Raw genomic sequence first — 19,946 nt, 5'->3', positions numbered from 1 at the left:
GTGTTGAATTTGTGTTATTTGTGTGTCACAGTCACGAAAGCTGCCGCCCTCCCCTCCCTCTCGTTCTCTCACTCGCTCTGCTCCCCAATCCCCCACCCCTTGTGGGTGTCTGTGACTCCCCTGCCCACGCGTGACTCTTGATTTAAGGCGTGGGGTGGTGGTGGTGGGGTGGTGGTGGTGGTGTTGGGGTGGTGTTGGGGAGGGGGTGCAGAGCAGAAGAGCCAAGGCTGCTTCTGCCGCGCCGCGCACAGCAACGCACAGCGCGCACACAGCTGCAAATAGCGCATCGTGCAGGTCGTAATAACTCGCGCGCAGGTCGTGGCACAAGCTCACAACCTCCCAGGGCGTACAGACAGCCGGCACAGCTGACGACGGTGCCCAAACGACTCGCGCATATCTCGACGAGAAGGCGCGCAACTCTCATACTCGCGCACACCGCTCGCATGGCACGCGCACACCGCTGACATCCCGGGCACGCAACCGCACAGCGTTTAGGGGGTGGGGGGTGGGACCCATCCAAGCAAGCCCCTGCAGTCCAGCCCTGCTGCCGCCGCTGCCAAACCCAGGTGGAGGCACAGCCCGTGGCGACGCATAGCCGCGACTCCGCGCACAATAACAAGCTGAGCTCTCCTAACCTCTCTCTCTCCGCCCTCTCTCTCACACGCGCACACACGAACGCACACACACATACACGCACGCGCACACACACACATACGCACACATACACACACACGCGCACACACACACGCACACACACGCTACTGTGTGTGTGTGAGAACAGGAGCTAGGCTCTCACTAAAACACGCGCTCCCGACAGCGCAAACACGCACTGCAGCTCTTAACGCGGAACACAACAGCAGCAGCAACAGCAGCAGCACGCAGCACACAGCACACACACCATCCCACCCAGAGACAGACGCACGGATACACCTCGCCGCTGCATTACACGCCGACAAACACACCGACCGCGAAGCACCACCACCACAAGAAGAAGAAGGAGGAGGAGAAGATCCGACTGCACGTGTGCGTGCCCGAAGCGGTCTCGGGCAGACGACAACAGGTACGTGACCATCGCAGGGCGTGCCCGGCGTAGCGCGCGCGCGTGTGTGGCGGGGAGCTGGGACTGCCACGGAGTCTCCAGCAGTGTCGTGTTGTTGAGATGTCGTGAATTCTTCCTCGACCCCCCCCCCCTCCAGCACCCCCCCCCCCCGCTCATACAGTGCCCAGTTGTTGCAGGTGTGCGGTCTCACTAATGGCCAGGGAGGGTGGTGGTGGTGATGATGTTGATGTTGCTACCGTTTGCTGCTGTTTGTAATCGCCGGGGGGTTCCGAGTTGAACCCACAGGCGCAGCACCGCCGCGAATTGTGGCCGGAATGCGCACTGCGCATGGACAAGAGGGGAATGCGCAAATCAATGGAATCTGGGTGCACGGGGGTGGTGGTGGTGGTGTAGGTACTCGCGTCTTGTGCAGCAGTGGCAGCAGCAGTCTGATATTCCTCGGCTACATCCCTCCTGTTCCATTCGAGCTCTCCCGCCCCGCTATCATTTCGGCGTGATTTACGGAAGGCACGCGCGGTAGAAACACGACACCGAACCGCGAGCGAGAGGGCTTATCACAAGACAAACCGCGCAATATCGTCGACGCAGGGTTACATGAATTATTTGCACCGGTGCGGGCAAATGCGTTCGACATACAAGATGCTCTTGCTTACACGCGTCGCTCTCGGCGTGTTACACCCTTATCCTATATCTGCCTGCGCGGCTGAATCTCTCAAGGGATAATTTAACACGCACTCCACAATCACCCGCTCCAGACAACAACAACAAGAAATGCAATTTTCTGGAGCTCAGCCCCCGGACATCTCCAATTGAAATGAAACCCGGGCCGCCTCTGCCTCTCGATCTTTCTCCCATCAGTATCACGGCGGGAGGAGTTCGTGATTCCTCGCAGCGTTCTGTTGCATCACCTTGTTTACCATCTGCCCTGTTCTCCTGCGATGTTGGTTAGGCTAATTATTTGAGTTACCCTATTTGTTTTGGTTATGTTAGTGCCTTGGGTTGGTCGATGTATCGGTTTTTTTAAGTGATGTTTTTTTTTTGTAAAGTATCAGCTGTTAGGGAGGTGAGTGATGAGTGAACACGCGTGAGAGCACGGGCGCATTCATCACGTGTGTGTGCGTGATTGTAGTGTGTGTGTGTGATTGTATGTAGTGTGTGTGTGTGGTGAGGCCGTGGTGTGCGTGTGTGCGATAAGGCCGAGTGACCAATGTCCACTTTAAGGGGTGGAAGTGACCTACGTTACAAACCCAGGAATCTTACGTTTCGATTACCGGTCACGACGAACACCGGTGGCAAATATCTGGACCAAGCTGACCCGAGCCCGAGATGAATACGGCATCTGGTGTGGTGTGTCGTGAACACGAGGCAAAGGCGTGGTGCTGATGACACCATCACGTCGAGACCCGTGCCTATGAAGGCTGTACGTGTGTGAGTAACCTAACGTGATCTTTAAAATGCAAATTACGTGTCTGATTAATCACTCGAGAAATGCACTCTAATTGCTTTCATTGACGATCATTTTATACAAGCCACTCGCGTTTATTTCAAACGAGATAAGTGGTTAAAGCATTGCACCTGTTGTCTATGAACCCGGCAACCCAAGTTCCAATCTCGGCCACGGCTGATCGCGAGTGGCGAGTGACATCTGAACCGGTCCTTGGAACCCCCAACCAACTCACTCAACCCCTTTTACAGCCACTCTGTTCGACCAACATTTTTCACCCACACTGAGATCAGCGTGGTGAAGTATGGTTAAACCAACATACATGGTCGAAACCCACATCTAGCAGTGGATTGATACGTAGTTTTACGTTGATAGCTGTCAATTATTTAACGATCCGTGGACATGGTACACAAAAGTAACCGCCCCCTATTCCACTCCACGTTCACCAACCCACACTGACCAGCACAGAGGTTATTTCCAACATGAACCAAATGCCCCATACGTATGCATGTCTTGCTCTGGCCTAAAATATGATCATGCAAACCCCCGTGACCGGCACGGCCTTGACAAAAAAAAATCCCCACCTCAATTGGGACACTTTGTGACATTAAGAGAATGCAATGGTGAACACGCAGAGGTCACACCCAATGTACGGCAAAACGCATCAGGAACAACACAAATGGACCCCCCGTGCCGTCCGGGATTCATTTATTTGCGATAACAACACGGGGCCTAACCACGCGTGGACGCCGTGGCGGTAAGGCGATTACTTACTTATTACCCCATCATGCGAGGGTAGAATGTAAACAGGGGACCCCGCGAACGGGATATGAAGGAGACGCTGTGGTGCGTCTCTCCCCGGGGCGTTGGTGGGAGACTTTGAGCGGATAAATTACGAAAATTCTTATCATAACATCATCACCTGCAAAAAATTACCGTGATTTGTTTGCCATGCGTGAGATGAGAACGGAGTGTCCCTAACGTCACTCCTCGTCCCGCAGGCGTGCAACGCGCCCGCATTGCTGCTGCTCTTGTGATTGTCATGCTTGCAAACCAAGTCAAGTTTGTTGTTATTGTCATGCTCAAGAGCTGACGTCACCCTGCTGCTATATTTAAGACCGGGAGCAGGTGGAGGGCTTCACTATTCTGGCAAATCGCCCGATGATGCTGGATGTGATTACCAGCGAAACGTCGTACTCAAAATTCACTCTTCAACACACCGGTGGGCTAAAGTAGTTAACTATTTGTCTTTTGTCAACGTGACACATTTTTTGCTGATTGGCCGCGTCGGGTGGTGGAGGGTTGCGACACATTTATGAATAAATAACACGATCTAACCCAAAAACCTTTATTATGAATAATATTGGTGGCGAAAGCCTACGTGTTAAAATGCTCAAGAGAGCAGGATAGTCTTCATCTGCATGAGAGACCTGGTTTCAACCAACATTACAAAATCTAAACAAATAAAGTGCAGAAACGAAGAAAAGAGAAAACAGCAGCTTGTAAGCAGTAAATAATCCCTGTCGCGGGGGATCACGATGAGCCAATGTAAGTTCAATTTTAGCGTAAAGTTGTGTTGCTATTGGGGAATTTAATGAAAGAAAGCTGGCCAAATTGTTCGAAGGGGTTGCGCTGTGTGATGCCATCTCGTTGAGCGGCATGGAAAGCAACGACTTTATTATAATCGCTCATTATTTCCTAGGATAGACGCATACCGCCGCGGTGGCGAGATGTTCACTGACTCGCCTGGTATGCAGTGCGTTGGATCCTGACCCTGATGCCTGTATATTTGGAGTTTGCATGTTCTCCCAGTGTGCCCAGGTCGCTTCTGAAAAAGCGCTATATAGCTCAGTGGGCCTTAACTGATATAGTTTAGTTTTTATGTTTTTGCATGGCGGTGACAGAATACATGCATATGCATGATTGTTCCTCCTCGTTACTACTGGGATAGTATTACCACGGTGATAGTTTGGTACACACTAGACTTTTATTTAACTAGTGCGTACAGCACACAGATTGTCGTGATCATGAGTTTCAAACCACCCACAGGTGAGAAGACGGTGGGGGTAGGAATGGAATGGAATGGAGAGTGAATTCAATCTACAGTTCAGCTCTTTCCATCCTATAGGCCTCTTTACAGATCAACATGCGGATTAGCATTTTACGAAATTTATTTTTCATATATAATCCACAATCCAACGGTTCCCATTCTACACATCTGCCTGCTGATAAACATATAGTTGAGCATTTTACGAAACTCAACACTCCTGTATACTACAATACAGCCATTCCACATTCCACGCTATACAGATCGTCCACAGTTTACCATGTTTGTTAAGCATGCTACGGAATGCACCAATCAGGTATGCAGCCCTATCCGCACAATCTGATATGCAGGGAGGTTCGCATTTGACAAAAGTTTGCTGGTGGGTGGGGAGCGGCGAGGGGTGAGGCAGTGGAATTCCATTGAAGGGCCTAAGAGAGGGGTGTGGGCTGAGATGTGGGGATTGCAGAGCTGTTGTGTTCTTGTTTAAGTTTACTTTATTTGTTTCACACACGACCCCGCTTGGCTAGTTTTCCGGCTTTTTTTTACGGGGGAGATCCGGCGGTGTGTGAACAAAGCAACTGGAAAATAGCCATACACGTCTTTTAGAGACCGAGCACAGGGTCCTTAACGATTATTGCACAACTAACAAACGAGGTATTTAATGGTCGTAAACGAACGCGCGAATAACAACAAACACACACACACACGCAAAGTGCAAACGTAATATGACCGCAAGATGCGCCAGAAGAAGTTCGGTTACGGGTGTAAGTAAGTTCCGCGTTTTGGTTTCATTGGGAAGTCAAGAGGGGGGAGTGAATGTGTCGGTAACCAAGCTGTCGATGAGTTTTGTTGTGAATGACAGTGGTTCTGTATGACCTCCATCACAGGTCAAAGCAAGGTCATTTTTACTTTGGGGGGGGGTGGGGGGGTACGCCTCACTGCAGCATAAGAAACTTAAACGATGTAGAACGCATGTAAATAAGTAACGTCGCAAATTACTTGTCGCACTACCTTGTGAATTATTTACGTCGCAAGAAATCTGGAATCGCAAACGTGCTTATACGACGTATGTATGTGGCCTCATATTAGCTGTGTGTGTGGGTCAGATCTGTAATTGATTATCCGAAGAAAAAAAACCCCTATAATTAAAACAGAATCATAATGCAGGCTGGGAAACCATTTGTTGTTTCAAACGCATATAATCAGAATCGTTATCCTGGAGATATCCGATGAGTATTGAAGCTCTGTGTCACAGATGGCTGTCTGCGTTTTGCACCTTTAATCGTTTTGTTTAAAACGTAGGTCTGTGGGCATCCAACGGAATTTGAGTGTACTTCATTTCTCATCATTGTCAGCCGTGGTCGATCCACAGCTAGATGAAGGCCTCCCCAAACCGACGCCAACTTTGCGATTCTGCGATGTGATAAACCACCTAGCTCGTGCACACGAGTTTTAATTCTATTGCTCCGTCTCCCCTTGGTGGGTGTCTTCTCTGGCCTGTTCACGTAATTAGAAAAGCACAAATGGGGGAATCATTAACACGGTGTGTACATTTCACGGGGATATATATTTTTTTAAGTTCATGTATAATATTTTTAAATTAATGTCTACATTCTACTTCGGCAACAAAACCCTACATCTGGCCATTGGAATGATGGATATGAGATGCAATATTGCATTTAAGTCCCAAACATATACAAATCCTCATGATTTTGTTTTCCTTCTTCACAAATTGCAATAGCACATGTCTTTTGAACTGCTTTCATAAGCAACGTTGTGTTCGATGCTTCAGATCGTGACTTTGGCTGCCGCGTACGGTATCGCCATGAGCCACGTTGAGGCACGTTGACATTTAACGGCGATAACGACGTGAAAACGACACGGGATTGCGCAGGCGATGAGGAATTGAGAAGCAACTCCATTGCGAGACGGCAATCTGCAACCGCCGTAGCGAGCGAGAGCGACCTTGTCACGTTCTCGGGGGGGGGGGGGGGGGGGTGCTTTGCAACCAACGGAGGGGGCGATCACCTTCCCCATTGTCCCACCAGCTTCGGGTGTTTAACTCGTAACTTCCATTTACCGAAAATTCTGTTTTGGGCTGCTTCATAAATAAAGGCGTCGTCTTTCGATAGACTTTATACTGAATGCAGGTTCGCCTTTCAAACGATCGTCATTGGTTTAAAAAAAATATATAAGCTGCAGCTGGGCATTGGAATTATTTACATGAGATTTGGGATTGCGTTTTAAGTGCCCAATCCAGGATATGCAAATCCCAGTTCTTTTAAGCTCACGAAACTTACCAATGACTTGTGGGTTCCTGTTAAATTTGAATGTTGCTGCTTCCATGCGAAAAGACGATCACCATTGCGACATTTAACGTACTACTGCAGTTGCACTCGTGCTGTGTGTGGAAAGAGGGATTTGTGGGAAGTTGCTTGCAGACAGGTACAAAAAAATAGTGTTTTCAGAAGTAATCGTGAGATCTTTGTAATCAATATGTTAACATTGTATTTGACGTATTCCTTTATCATTGTCATCATCAGCATCAACACTACTCTCGATTGTGTTTTGCCTTTCACATGTGTCGGATTGTGTATTAAGAAGCTAACAAGTAATCGACATTAATCCACGTGGGATAGCAATGACACACAGCATAGTAGATGTCTGCATATTAACAGGCTTCCTCCATCACTCATGACCATATATGGGACCGTGTATAATAATGATTATTTCAATTGCAATTCAACTGTTTTTGATGCATATTTCGGATACAATCACAAATTCCTACGTAGCCATCTTAATGTGTGTTAATCGGTTGACGTTTTACCACACAAATATGATTGTATTCTCTTGATTTACCTGCCACATGGTGACATTTCATTTGAAGCAGAATTATTCCCCCATAGCCTCGCTCAATTGCACATCCTACTCCAAAACACCCTGTGCACACACATCTCAATATCCACGCGGTCACCAAACTCATGAAGCAGTGTATAGCTCGTGTGTAGTTTGGAAGCCCTGTTAATTATCTCAAGAAGCTCACCATTTTGTTAGCAGATCATTTGGCGTAAATGTTTGGTTCAGATAATAATAGTAGTAGTAAAAAAATAATCTACAACCATTTGTCAATCTACCGCTGCACCATGTCCCATCATGGGTGTTGTCTCACCATAACTCTCAGCGCTGGCCAGTGTGGCTGAAAATTGTTTGTCTAACGTGACGACATAAATTGTGGGGGGGGGGGGGTTGCTGCAAGGGTTCTCGAGGAGTGAAGGTGTTGGGGGGAAGGAGAGGGTAAGGAGGGAGGTGACCGGTTCAGAGGTCACTTGTCGCTGTTGTTAGCCAAAGCTCGGTGTGCTAACCGCTGTGCGGCTGCTCCACCCCTTACTTCATTTGCTCATCATTTTTGGATAAAACGCCTTTATTCTGTGATTACTCTCAGCTGCAGCAGTTTTTTTTTACAAAACGTGTATTCCCTCATCACTATACTCCCTTGCTTAATACCGGGGCTATTTAATAACCACAATTCAGGAACAATAATGGTGGTAATTTAATGTTGACTGAATTTTCCCTGAGATCATGTGACCGTCAAGATGCCTGCTTCCTGTCTGCCTGCTCCCTCTCTAAATAGGAAAAATGCATTTGGCTTATTATTGTCCGTTTCTGTTACTGGTTTCAAAATAGTTTTCATTTGTGACATTTAACGATTTTGAAACCCTAAATTAGATTTATTTCAAACAAACTGTGGATGTTTAATGGAATCATACTTTCGTAGCCTATCCACCCACTCGTCCTGTTTCTTTTTTATAGCCTCATGGACCAGCGAGCGCTGTGCTGATAAGCAGCACACAAGACACTGACTATGCAGGCCTTTATAAATCCACTGCTGGATGACGGCCTCCCCATGCTTAAATAACCCCCATGTCAGTCGTGGTGCTGATTGCACCATACTTCTCCAAGCTGTTCAGTGTGGGTTGGTTTAAGGCGAGGAGTGTAGACGTTGGAAGAGTATAGTAAAACACCGGATTCATCTGCACTTGCCCAGTGGTGACAGCATAGTCCTGCAGCAGCCTGTAACCCCTGATATCAGCTGCAGATCTGGAAATCTAAAGGCAGCTTCAGCTCTGCTTAGCTTACCAAATTTGTCCAGATCGAGAACATTCCTGGTGATACTGTTATAGGCTAGATACCTATGTCTTTTCTGTGATCATCCATACCCATCACATGTCCATCCAAAGATGATAAACCTCATTGAGTTTGAGATTTGAGTTTATTTCATTTGTTACACGGATGATCCCGTTTAGATAGCAATTTTACAAGGGAGATCCGTGGTGTGTGAGCACAGCATTAACACAAAGCCATCTATACCGGCTGGGGTAGGTTTACAGACAGGCAGTGTGAGGATCATAATGTGGTTTTGTTTAGAGAACCTATTTATGAACACACGGAACTGGCAGATGAGTGTGCTTCCCATGTTTCTTTGAATTGTTTGGTTTCCACGACGATGAGAGTGCTTACAACAAGCAGATGTGGCCAAATGACCTTGAAATCCATATTCTGCTATCGTGGACGATAGGGGCCATCAAAATAAGTACCGTGAAGTGCCACCTACGTTGGTTGCTTTCACACACGTTCGTGAGAGATTGCGTGCGCATGGTTTACGAGTGTTTGTTATTTATAGGGGGGGGGGGGGGGGATACAAGTGTTGAATATTATGACAAACATATTTGTTAATACAGTATAAGAAACAAAGATACGGAGAAAGTACTGCGTAGGAAGTATGTTGGTTCAAAATATTTCATAGGAGCCATCCATATTTACGATAATCAACAACCAACGGCTGTCAGTGAGCACACAAGGAAGGGGCCCAGCTGTGTCACACCGAAAGCGTGTCACGGCACGTGCAGACACATGCCTTGGCGGGTGCGATCACGTCTTTCATAGAGAGGACATTCGGCAAGTGTTCTTCCTTGCATGACACACACGTGCTCGGGAGGAGCACGCGGAATAGTAGAGCATCCAGTAGCCGAATGTCTGCGTAGGGGCCACCTGAGCAGCATTCCCCAGCGGATTATACACTCTAAAACCACTACAGGCCACTTCAACTGCGTGTTTACGTGGCGTACAATAATTTGACACAACCCTTATGAGCGTTACAAAACTGCTTCGGTAAATTGTCAGAAATCTAACAGCCGTTTATGTGCCGTGCAGCTCTTCGACGATACGTGTTTTCAGGTCGTACCACGCGCTGTTTGGCGTGATGTCCAACGTTTCACTCCAGATTGGCAGCTTCTTCGGGAGATACATTTGTAGGCTATGGCAGGTGAACAAAAGCCAGTACAGGGCTACGCTACGAGCAAGAGAGCAGTGTGGTAACATCCACTTGTGCCGTACTGTGCGCCAGCGTCTTGCACTCCGTTGCTTCGCCAACCTGCACTTACCAGCGTGGTGAAGTTTGGTCAAATAATCCTCATGACTAACACAGCATGCGACACAACCAAAAAGGCACGTCAGGAAAGCATAACTCAAATCTGCCCGGCCTATTTTTGGCGCTTCACTCACCAGCAGCCAGTCCTGGTGGAACTCAAAGTCTTGCTTGCCGTCAACCAGCGCCAGTACTTTGGGGCCATCCATTTAGCACGTACGCATTGAGGGGGGAGGGGGGGGGGTTAACCCAAATGCGTACGCTTGCGTATGGGGGGGAGTCTACTGACAGTGTACGTACGCATAAGTAACGGGGGGGGAGGTGAAGCCTCGATAATAAATCGTCTATATTGGCCTTCAAATGAGTTAGACTATATGTTTACTTAAACACGTTAATAAGATGAATCCTTGATCGTTTCTGCGTGGATTAAATATCGGCCGTTCTATAGGATTCGGGGGGTGGGGGGGGGTCAAGCGAACGTACGCAGGTGGGGGGGGGGGGTGTAAAAAGTTCGCGTGCGTACAGGGAGGGTGGAGGGGTCAAGTTTTGACAGATTTTTGCGTACCTACTCAATGGATGGGCCCTTAGCATGAACAAATTTAGCGAAAGTACATGCGCCCAACTAGATCAAGTGGTCCAGGATTCATGACCGAAATATAGATGCACCAAATATCAGATCGACGTAAGCTTTCTAAAATGTATTAAAAAGCCTACCGTTCTAATAACACTATCAGTTTCATTTATTAGGTATAGCCCTGTGAGCCGTGCGGCTCTTGACTCGGGTGCAACCGCAACAAACACAAACATGAACAGAGAACATCTTAAAGTGACTACGCGCGATAGAAAAATCCAGGAAAAAAAGCAGCAAAGTCTTCCAGAAAAAAAAACACCGTACATCAACGCTGCGTGCAAAAATCCTAGTGGGATGCAAGTCAAACAATAACAACCATAAGACAATTAAGATTAAAGTTATCAGGCTAACTCCGTACTTGAACAAACAAGCATTGCTAAACCATACGTTTTAGAAATCACCTAAATAAAGCTATAAAAACAATGTAAGTGATCACTGGAACTGTGATTCAAATTTAACAATAAACGATATACATAGCATGTACGACCAAACTTTGCAGCCATAGCTGGCCGCATGAGTCACTCCATAACAGCAGGAGTATGAAAACATTTCAATGCACTTTTAAAGATCAGCACACTATAATCAAAACTCAAGATCATACTTTGCAGCGGTCAACCGGAGTGATGCATTTAATTTCGGTCCACTGCATAGCAGTGGCAGCTAGGGGTGTACAGCTCCTCAAGATCAGTTTTGAGGGAAGATCTCACAGGTAGTGATCCAAGTTGCAGTTTATTGGCGATAGCATTCCATACCCTGGTGCATCAACAGCAAAGGCCCTTCCAGTATTTGTACGGCAATAAGGAATGTGAAGCTGGTAAATGAGCGAAGACCTTAGGTCACATTTGTTCTTCGAAACAGTGAGGAGATCCAGCAGGTAGTCTGCTGATTTTTTTCGTAAGTACATCGTGAATAAATAAGATCTGATGCACAAGCCGTCGATCATTAAGAGATGTTAAGTTTGACCCAATGTAGAGATCGCAGTGGTGAGTCCTATATGGGCAGTTCAATGCAAATCTTACACACTGATTTTAGACGCATTCCATTCCTTGGCTGCTACTTTGTCACTGTTGTTCACCCTCAGCCCATACCACTGCCATTATCACTTCGAGCGAGTACGACGTTTCGCCAGTAATTACAACTAGCTTCATCAGGTGACAGATGTGTGGCTGTCGCCTGATGAAGCTAGTTATAATTACTGGCGAAACGTCATACTCCGATTGTAAATGTTGTGGATTTGCTCTCCAAAACACCGGTGTGCTGTACTAGTAACTAATTGCACATTCTGTTTACGTGACAAACCTTACTAATTGGCTGTCGGGTGGTGGCGGGTTTAACGACACATTTATATTTACGTGCTGTAACCCATAAAACGTATGATACGGACAACATCGTGTGTTGAGCGCGTGGTGCATTTTTTGTTGTCGGTGGAAAATGGGACTTCGTAGCAGCATCTAAAAATAATTCGGCTTGGCTCGCAAGTGTCTATCATAGGTCGCTCATGTGACCATCTGGGGCGATATTACATGGCAGTGGCATGAGTGTGCACTGGAGCCCGTTGCGCGAGGCAGCGCCGTGTATCGTGGTCATTGCTTTCGGGACGATCCATTCCTGTCCGTATGTACGTTGAACTTCTTTCGCACCGCATGCAGCCAACCGCACTCGTCGGAGGTGCGTTCGTGCAGTGCCCCCCAGCTTGCCTTGAAGTCTGAGCAATTTTTGCAGAATACTTTTACACGGTAAAAAAAATATTTATAACAGTCTGAGCTTGGCTGTGTTTCACTCCAGCGCTGTCCTCGAGACAGTCTGGTCCCTTCACCTGATGAAGGCCGCTTGTGTTGTGGCCGAAACGTCGTGATTTTTGTTGTTTTATTTTTTTTTACCTACGTGACTTTACCGAATAGAACCAAAGAGTAATATTTATAACAACAACATGTAACACTCGACGCATTGTCATATCCGAAAGCTAATGAGTGGCTTGAGATGTACTTCAGCCAGAACCACACATTCCCCCCCCCCCCCCCCCCCAGTGCGTTTACACACCTGGTAAACGCTGCGGGCGTGAGAATCGTGCGGATTAAAGCTCCATTCTGCCGCTGGTTACATTCTCATGCCCACAGCGAATGTGATCATTAAAACATCTAAGCGCTGTAAACAACAGTCAACTTATCCGCGTTCATTGTTTTTTAAATGCTGTCGCCTCTAATAGTTATAATTTGGATACTTACCGCTGACTTAACCTTCTCTCGGCCCGCTACATTAACTGCCATAGCCAGCAGCGAAGCTTGTTTTGACATTTCTGCTGGATAATAGTCATCCAGTGGCATAGCTATTGAGTGTGCAGGCGGTGCAACTGCACCAGGGTGCCATGGGCCAGAAGAGCCCAGCACCAGGTTACGAAGAAGGGGGAAATTAGACAACTCTATCGGGGCCACAACCTAAGGGGACTAATTTTAAATTACCTCCAAAATTGTGTACCAGGGCCCCTACATTTCTCTCGAGGGACCTGCTTATTATAGGCATATTGTTTTAGAATGCATTTTTGTACTCTTTGGTTCTTTCGGTAAAGTCACGTAGGTAAAAATAAAAAAAATCACGACGTTTCGGAGGCAACACAAGCTTCCGTCATCAGGTGTAACTAGCACAGCAAAATGACAGTCGTTATTAGATTATTATTTTTTTTATTTTTTACCTACGTGACTTAACCGAAAGAACCAAAGTGTTTGGATCATTGCAGTCACAAAAACTTCAAATCTAGGATGCATTTTTGTTTAGTTCGTTGTCCTCCCGCATCTCTGATTAGTGTTGTTGACTGCGTACGGTGCGAAAGAAGTTCAGCATACATACGTCTTGTTTGAGCGAGGCTACGAGTGCAACGCTCTTGATAGTGGACGCGTGCGACTGTGGAGGCTGCACCTCGTGCGGGCAGTGTCATTCACTGATCACGTGCTGCTTCCATTCACCCCGACTGCGACTTGAGCATGGATAGAAATTTGGGGAAATGTGTGTGGGTTCCCCCCCCCCCCCCAAAAAAAAATAAAACCGCCACATATGACTCACCAGTTGAGTGTTATAGTATTATACATTTGTGAATAGATCGTTTGTAAATAGATCCGTGAATATTGTTCCCATAACTCATCCTGATTTGTTTTATAATGTTCACAGGGGACTTTTGTCTCTCCGTCCTCTGAAGGGCATGGTATACATCTGTCTGACATCTGGAACCTTCTCTTCGTCGACTGAAAGAACCAAGAATATGAAAAAAAAAACAGTTTGACTTTTGAGATATAAGAATTTTTTCGTGAAATAGTTATGCAAAAAAAATGCTCCACTTTTAAAAAAATATATTTCGTCTTTTCTCCTTCTCGACTACCATTGGTAGATTGGCAATCATTAACCTCGGACAGTTATTGGAGGCAGACCTGGATTGAAATGACGCATTAAAGAGATGATTAACGAGATTATTGATGAATTTGTCGGGGTTTTTTTATTATCAAAGAGATGGCAGGGAGCAGATTGTTGTTCTTTTAAAAAAACCTAATCTAATAATGAAATGTAATGTACATTTATTTTAATTGCAGTTCCTGACAAAATGAGAGCTTGTTGCCAAAACAGCACAAGTTATTTTTTACAATTGCTTCCACTTCTTAACCACATGCAAGGTGAACATGCCTTCAAGCTGGGAGCAGTAAGTGCCAGATAAGAACATTTGCAAGGCACTCTAGAAATAAAATTATGCTGGTTAATCATTTTAGGGGGGGGGGGGTAGTAAAAAACCAGCTGGAAAACTTGCCCAGACTCAAAACGCGTTCACTGATTGAATGGCTAAATATTAACAGATTTTTTTTTGTAACTCATTTAAAATGAGCACAGCACAAAATAATAATTTGCCTCATTGTGAAGAATGTGGATAACACATTAAATCTTCTTCATATTGATAATGCTGATCTAGAGCAACAACTATAATTTAACATTTAATCAACTAAGTTGACAATATGCCTCCCTCACATTTGTCTCTCCACATAAAACAATGAATGTATTTATTTTTACACATCCCATCGGCCACACGGCCTCCTGGGAGTGCATTTTTTCAGCAGCATTGGTTTAATACAAGCAAACTCTGGACTTGTTTCTACATTCAGCGTCTCATTAACAGTGGGGCTTGCTTACCTAAATGCTAGTGAGGTGCCAGACATTTTGTTTGCGCAAATATATAATACAGAACACAACATAATAACGATCGTGATTGCAGAGATTATAAGTAACAACATAAATACGCTGACAATACGTTCTCCTCATTTGACTCTCCCCATTAATAAATTTTCTTTCACTATCAAAATTACGTAAAAACACAGAATGCTTACCTTTACAAAGAGGAGAAACTTCCACAGATAATTCCTAACATCTTCAGTACACGCACAACAATGAAACAAGATAATAGAACAATGAAGCGATATACCTTTTTGTATTTGTTCACATGAATCAAGTAGTTCTGGCGGTGATGTGGTCGAGAAAACCCCATAAATAATGCACTGCCAGAATGCCATTGGGTTGTGTGAGAAACACTTGATTGTTCTACATGGAGAGATGGATATATGAAGGAGACATTGCTTGTCTATTTTGCTATAAGTAGTCATATGCTGAACCCTATAACATATCCTGTAAGTAGAAAATATATTTCATATATCTGTCCCTCCACATACAAATTAGAGTATTTTTTCAACTTCATATCAACCACAAAGCTTCTGGGAGCAGCATTGGTTCAATACAAGCAAACTCTGGATGAGTATATGCTTTTATAAGCTATTCCAAGCTGGGAGGTGAATTGCTAACTTATGCTCTGCATTTCTACACACACTGTGACAAAGGTGTTGGTGATGACAATGGGACAATGCATTACTGTTTTGTCAGTAATCTGATGTCATTAAACGCTAATGGGTATTGATATATAGAAATTGCTGAGACATACATAATCCAGCAATATGAAACTACAGTACTTCCTACCGAGCATTAGCTGACTGACAATGTTATCTATTTCAGTGCACTTACCTGGTCATAAAAATTGGAGAGTAGTCTGTAATTCAGCAAGCAGGAAACTCATAGATTTAGGAATGCACTTTCCATCCCATTGATTTATGGATACAGGTTAATACGGTTGTATATTATAGAAAGTGTAATGCATAATGCATGTGTTATACATATTTAATGGATTTTGGCATTTGTTTTTTGTTGTTGCAAGAAACAGTCATATGTTAATGTTTCATGCTATTACAGTCATTGATCTAATGGCACTGCAAAAGTTTTACTTTGTTGTGAGCCTTATCCAGTGTTACTGTTGTCCAAGGCATGTGATACAGTCACTGTAAAGAAAGCATTAGCATTTTTTGTTGTTGTTAACCTTGATGACAAAATAAGCAGCCAATATCCCCCCTTGCTTTATCAGAATCTCAAAAAATGTTGTTACTCCACATTAAAACGTATATTCAGTAAGTTACGCAATCCCATCGGCTATGTGGTCTTCTGCGAGTTAATTTGTTCAAAAGCATTGGTTTGATACAAGCAAAACTGTGGGCCGGTTCTGACATCCAGTATCTGATCAGCGGTGTCTTCCAGAAGACTGTATAGCCAATGGATGCCTAAAAATATTCTGCCGTATGTTTATAGGAAGGTACCCTCTCTACTGCATGCGATGTTCCGAGTTCGACAGAACTATTTAATACATAACACAATCATAATATAATCGTTATTGACATTGTGATTATTATCCAAGGCATATTACACAGTTACTGTTAAGAAAGGTATTGCATAATAATGTTCTTCACCTTTGATAACAATGGCCATCATACACTTAAAATCATTATCCAACTAAAATACATTTTTGCATCACTTATTGCACCACAGTATCCAGAATGCCTATTTTTATGTATTGCTTCAAGAGGCATTAAGGTGGTGCTCATCCTTCGTTTACAGCCCTGAGCCAGGGGTGTAAATTCTGCGTTCTTGTGACGGGGGCGAGTCTATCCATTGACTTCCCCCCAAAGGTGGTGCCAATTTTTACAACTCTAGAATGATGGGTTGAGTCAACTCCCAAAATAGAGAGATTTGACCTCACACCCTTCTGATTGCGAGCCACTCACTCTACCACCGAGCTACCTGGCCGGATAGATCATGGAGGATGTAAAACCTGTAGCGTGTGCTGGATAAGGGTAATGGCTCTGTAATAATTTGCGACACAGTGCTGCTAACAGCCTCATGTGGTCCCTGCGGAGGAAACCGCGGGGAGCGGTTGCTAGGATCTGCTCCAGGCGTAGCGTGGCTGACTGTTTTTGTAACGCCACAATGGATTATTTTAAAGCTCGATAGAAGCGAATAAAGCTCTAGAAGCCTTCATGTTATATTATTGTTGCTGGAGCCTTTTCAATGTATTGCACATTGTGAGAGACTTAGCTGGCATTAGAATATGCATGCACAAATACTAAAGTAATACTGTACTCACACTAATTAAATAACGAATACAAAATATTAAATTGACCAGCCACTTTCACAAAATGCAGTATAGCCTGTTATGTTTTTTGAAGGCCATTGCTGTTAATTTGCCACATAACCTGACCAACATTTGGAAATACTTCCATTGTTTAACTATTTTGTGTTTGTGCACATGGTAAAATCCATGATAGTGGAATTATCACAGCATGAAACAGAACCAGATGATTGCAATATTTCACATAAGTGTCACTCGGACTGGTATAGTTTCTGATCCTGACGTAATAGTAGGTTGTTGTGATATATAATAGAGCTCACTCAATTACTAATACACCTGGAGTGATCATGTAATTGTTGCCATGGAATAGCCCACACACTCATACAGTATATGCAGCCGGTATGTGATGCATATCCAGAAGAGCTCTCAATCATTAATCCCTGCACTGTGCAGGATTATATTAAGAGAATAATGCAAGTGATGTGTTCACTGCGGCAAAACGCGGGTATTATAAATGGGATTTATGCGTCCCCGAAAAAAAAATTGTGTTTCTGGACTAGGTTCAACTAGGTTCAACGCCCAGCGGACTCTAGAGAACGAGCATCATCGTGATAATCATGACCATGGTCAAACCACTTGCACACGAATGTCATTGCTTCGTCTCTTCGGTGGACGTCCTGCAATTTACTGAACCCACGAGAGCATGCGCCACGGCTGAATCCATCTGCTGGCGTGCGCACCACTGTCGCTGTTGAGGGACAACAATAAGCGGTGAGACGCAGCAGATACATCGCCTTCTTGCTGCTTATTGTTTGCTTTACGATTGTCGATTGTCTGGTCACGTGCAGTGGGGGTAATGCGTGGGGTGCTCCGACCTCTTCGGAGATGTCTGGCCAGCGCTTGAAGGGAAAGCTCTCTGAAGTGGAGGAGGGCCCTTCCGACAGAGGAGGGCCCTTCCGACAGCAGTGGCGGAAGGGCGAGTAGATTTCAGCGCCGGCAACTTAAACTTTTTTTTTGCTCACGAGCCGTCATTTGCACCGGCGTTCTTTGTTCTGCATGCAGCGGTGACTCTCGTCTTGCACGATGTATTTACCGCATTGTTAAACCGCGTGCACAGGTTAGCGTTGTCATCAATATTTGAACACCACGCTGCACACCTGCATTCTATTAGCAATGAATAAAACATGGTCAAAGTATTGGTCGTCATTTATCCATCGCAATAAGCAATGTTGGGAATGATAATTGTTTTTTTTTTACCCTTTTATCTGGCAACAAAACTGACACCTTTTTTTTTACAAGGAGTCATGTTTACATTGACCACAATACCTGCGGTCGGAACACAAACAAAAAACAACTCTGATAATGTATGTGGCACTGTCCTTGAAATTGATTGGTCCACACCCGAGACAGCTTTCTTTAGAGCCTCGTCTCACATGGTGTTGAACCAGATGACGCCTTCCGAACGCAGGTATTGTGGCACAATGTAAACATGACTCCTTATAAAAAAAGGTGTCAGTTTTGTTGCCAGATAAAAGGGTAAAAAAAACAATTATCATATTTTGTTACTGGCAAATGAGGTTTCCAATGGTGTAAATATTGGTAATGCCATAAACATAATGTATAACCATTGGGCAATCCACTGCTGGATGAAGGCCTCCCCGTGCCACGTTAATTATGGGTGTTGTTTGACCATACTTCACGTTTGGCAGTTTCAGGTTTGTGAAGAGAGGGTTGCCCCCAACTGGTTCAGATATTACTCGCTATTGATGTTTGCCATGGTCGGGATTCAAACAAAGGGAACTGGATTCTTTGAGAAGTGCACCAACCAATCAATAGTGCCCCGCACTAACCTACCCCGGTAAACATGGAATGTTGGGGCAACGTTGTGGTCCAACTTTGCCGTAACGTTGGACCAACAGGTCTAACCGCATGTCAAATTACTATTCATGTTTACATAATGGATGCTTCGGGTGCCCAAGAATAATGTGTGGTTTGTCCAACTTAAATCAGGGCCACGAATGTAAATTAGAGCAGTTGAGGCACGAGAATGTCTTGTGGGCCAAACCATCTTGAACGTGCCCGATGGCCGTGTCATATCTCGGAAGCTAAGCGGGTTTGAGCCTGGATAGTGCTTGCATGGGTGACCGGCATCCTCAGCAGACGTGTGAAGTTCGTGGTTGTTTTTCAGAAGACAGCAGTGCAATAACATCCATCGCAGCAATTGCCACCACCACCACCCCCAACCTCCTCACCGAACCTTCCAGATACAGTGAAACCTTGGATTGCGAGCATAAGTCATTCCAGAAACGTGCTCGTAATCCAAAGCACTCGTATATCAAAGCGAATTTCCCCGTATTAAATCATGGAAACTCAGATGATTCGTTCCACAACCCAAAAATACTGTATTCATATAAAAATTATTAATACAAAATAGCTTTTTATATTTTTATTATTTAAATTTAATATAAAGTAAATCAAATTTATTAATTACATTTTTATCGTGGCCGGTGTGAGGGAGACGAGAGAGAGGAGGGTTGTGTAGGACGACTTTCACTTCCAGTGCAGTTACTAAAGAACAGTCACTACACTTGGTCACAACACTATAGTACTGTAGTAAACAGTATACACGTGGTCACAACACTATAGTACTGTAGTAAACAGTATACACGTGGTCACAACACTATAGTACTGTAGTAAACAGTATACACGTGGTCACAACACTATAGTACTGTAGTAAACAGTATACACGTGGTCACAACACTATAGTAAACAGTATACACGTGGTCACAACACTATAGTAAACAGTATACACGTGGTCACAACACTATAGTAAACAGTATACACGTGGTCACAACACTATA

At 44.9% G+C, this 19,946-nt stretch overlaps 1 protein-coding gene across 2 annotated transcripts in view; it reads left to right on the top strand.

Annotated features, from left to right (window-relative positions):
• The first annotated feature begins 200 nt into the window (after positions 1-200).
• The window catches only part of LOC116939495 (N-acetyllactosaminide beta-1,3-N-acetylglucosaminyltransferase 2), a 77,393-nt gene continuing 57,647 nt past the window's right edge, over positions 201-19,946 (top strand). Inside the window, exon 1 of one of the 2 annotated variants that reach the window (XM_032947936.2) lies at positions 201-1,060. The gene's annotated coding sequence lies outside the window, so the exon portion shown is untranslated. The remainder of the gene's footprint in view (positions 1,061-19,946) is intronic. The other variant, XM_032947933.2, reaches the window with a different exon arrangement.

The sequence above is a fragment of the Petromyzon marinus genome, chromosome 6 (assembly GCF_048934315.1).
Source record: "Petromyzon marinus isolate PM22_M1 ecotype Great Lakes invasive population chromosome 6, UKy_Petmar_22M1.pri1.0, whole genome shotgun sequence".
NCBI lineage: Eukaryota > Metazoa > Chordata > Hyperoartia > Petromyzontiformes > Petromyzontidae > Petromyzon > Petromyzon marinus.
Note: the sequence above shows the minus strand (reverse complement) of the source record. Positions and strands in the feature narration are given on the sequence as shown.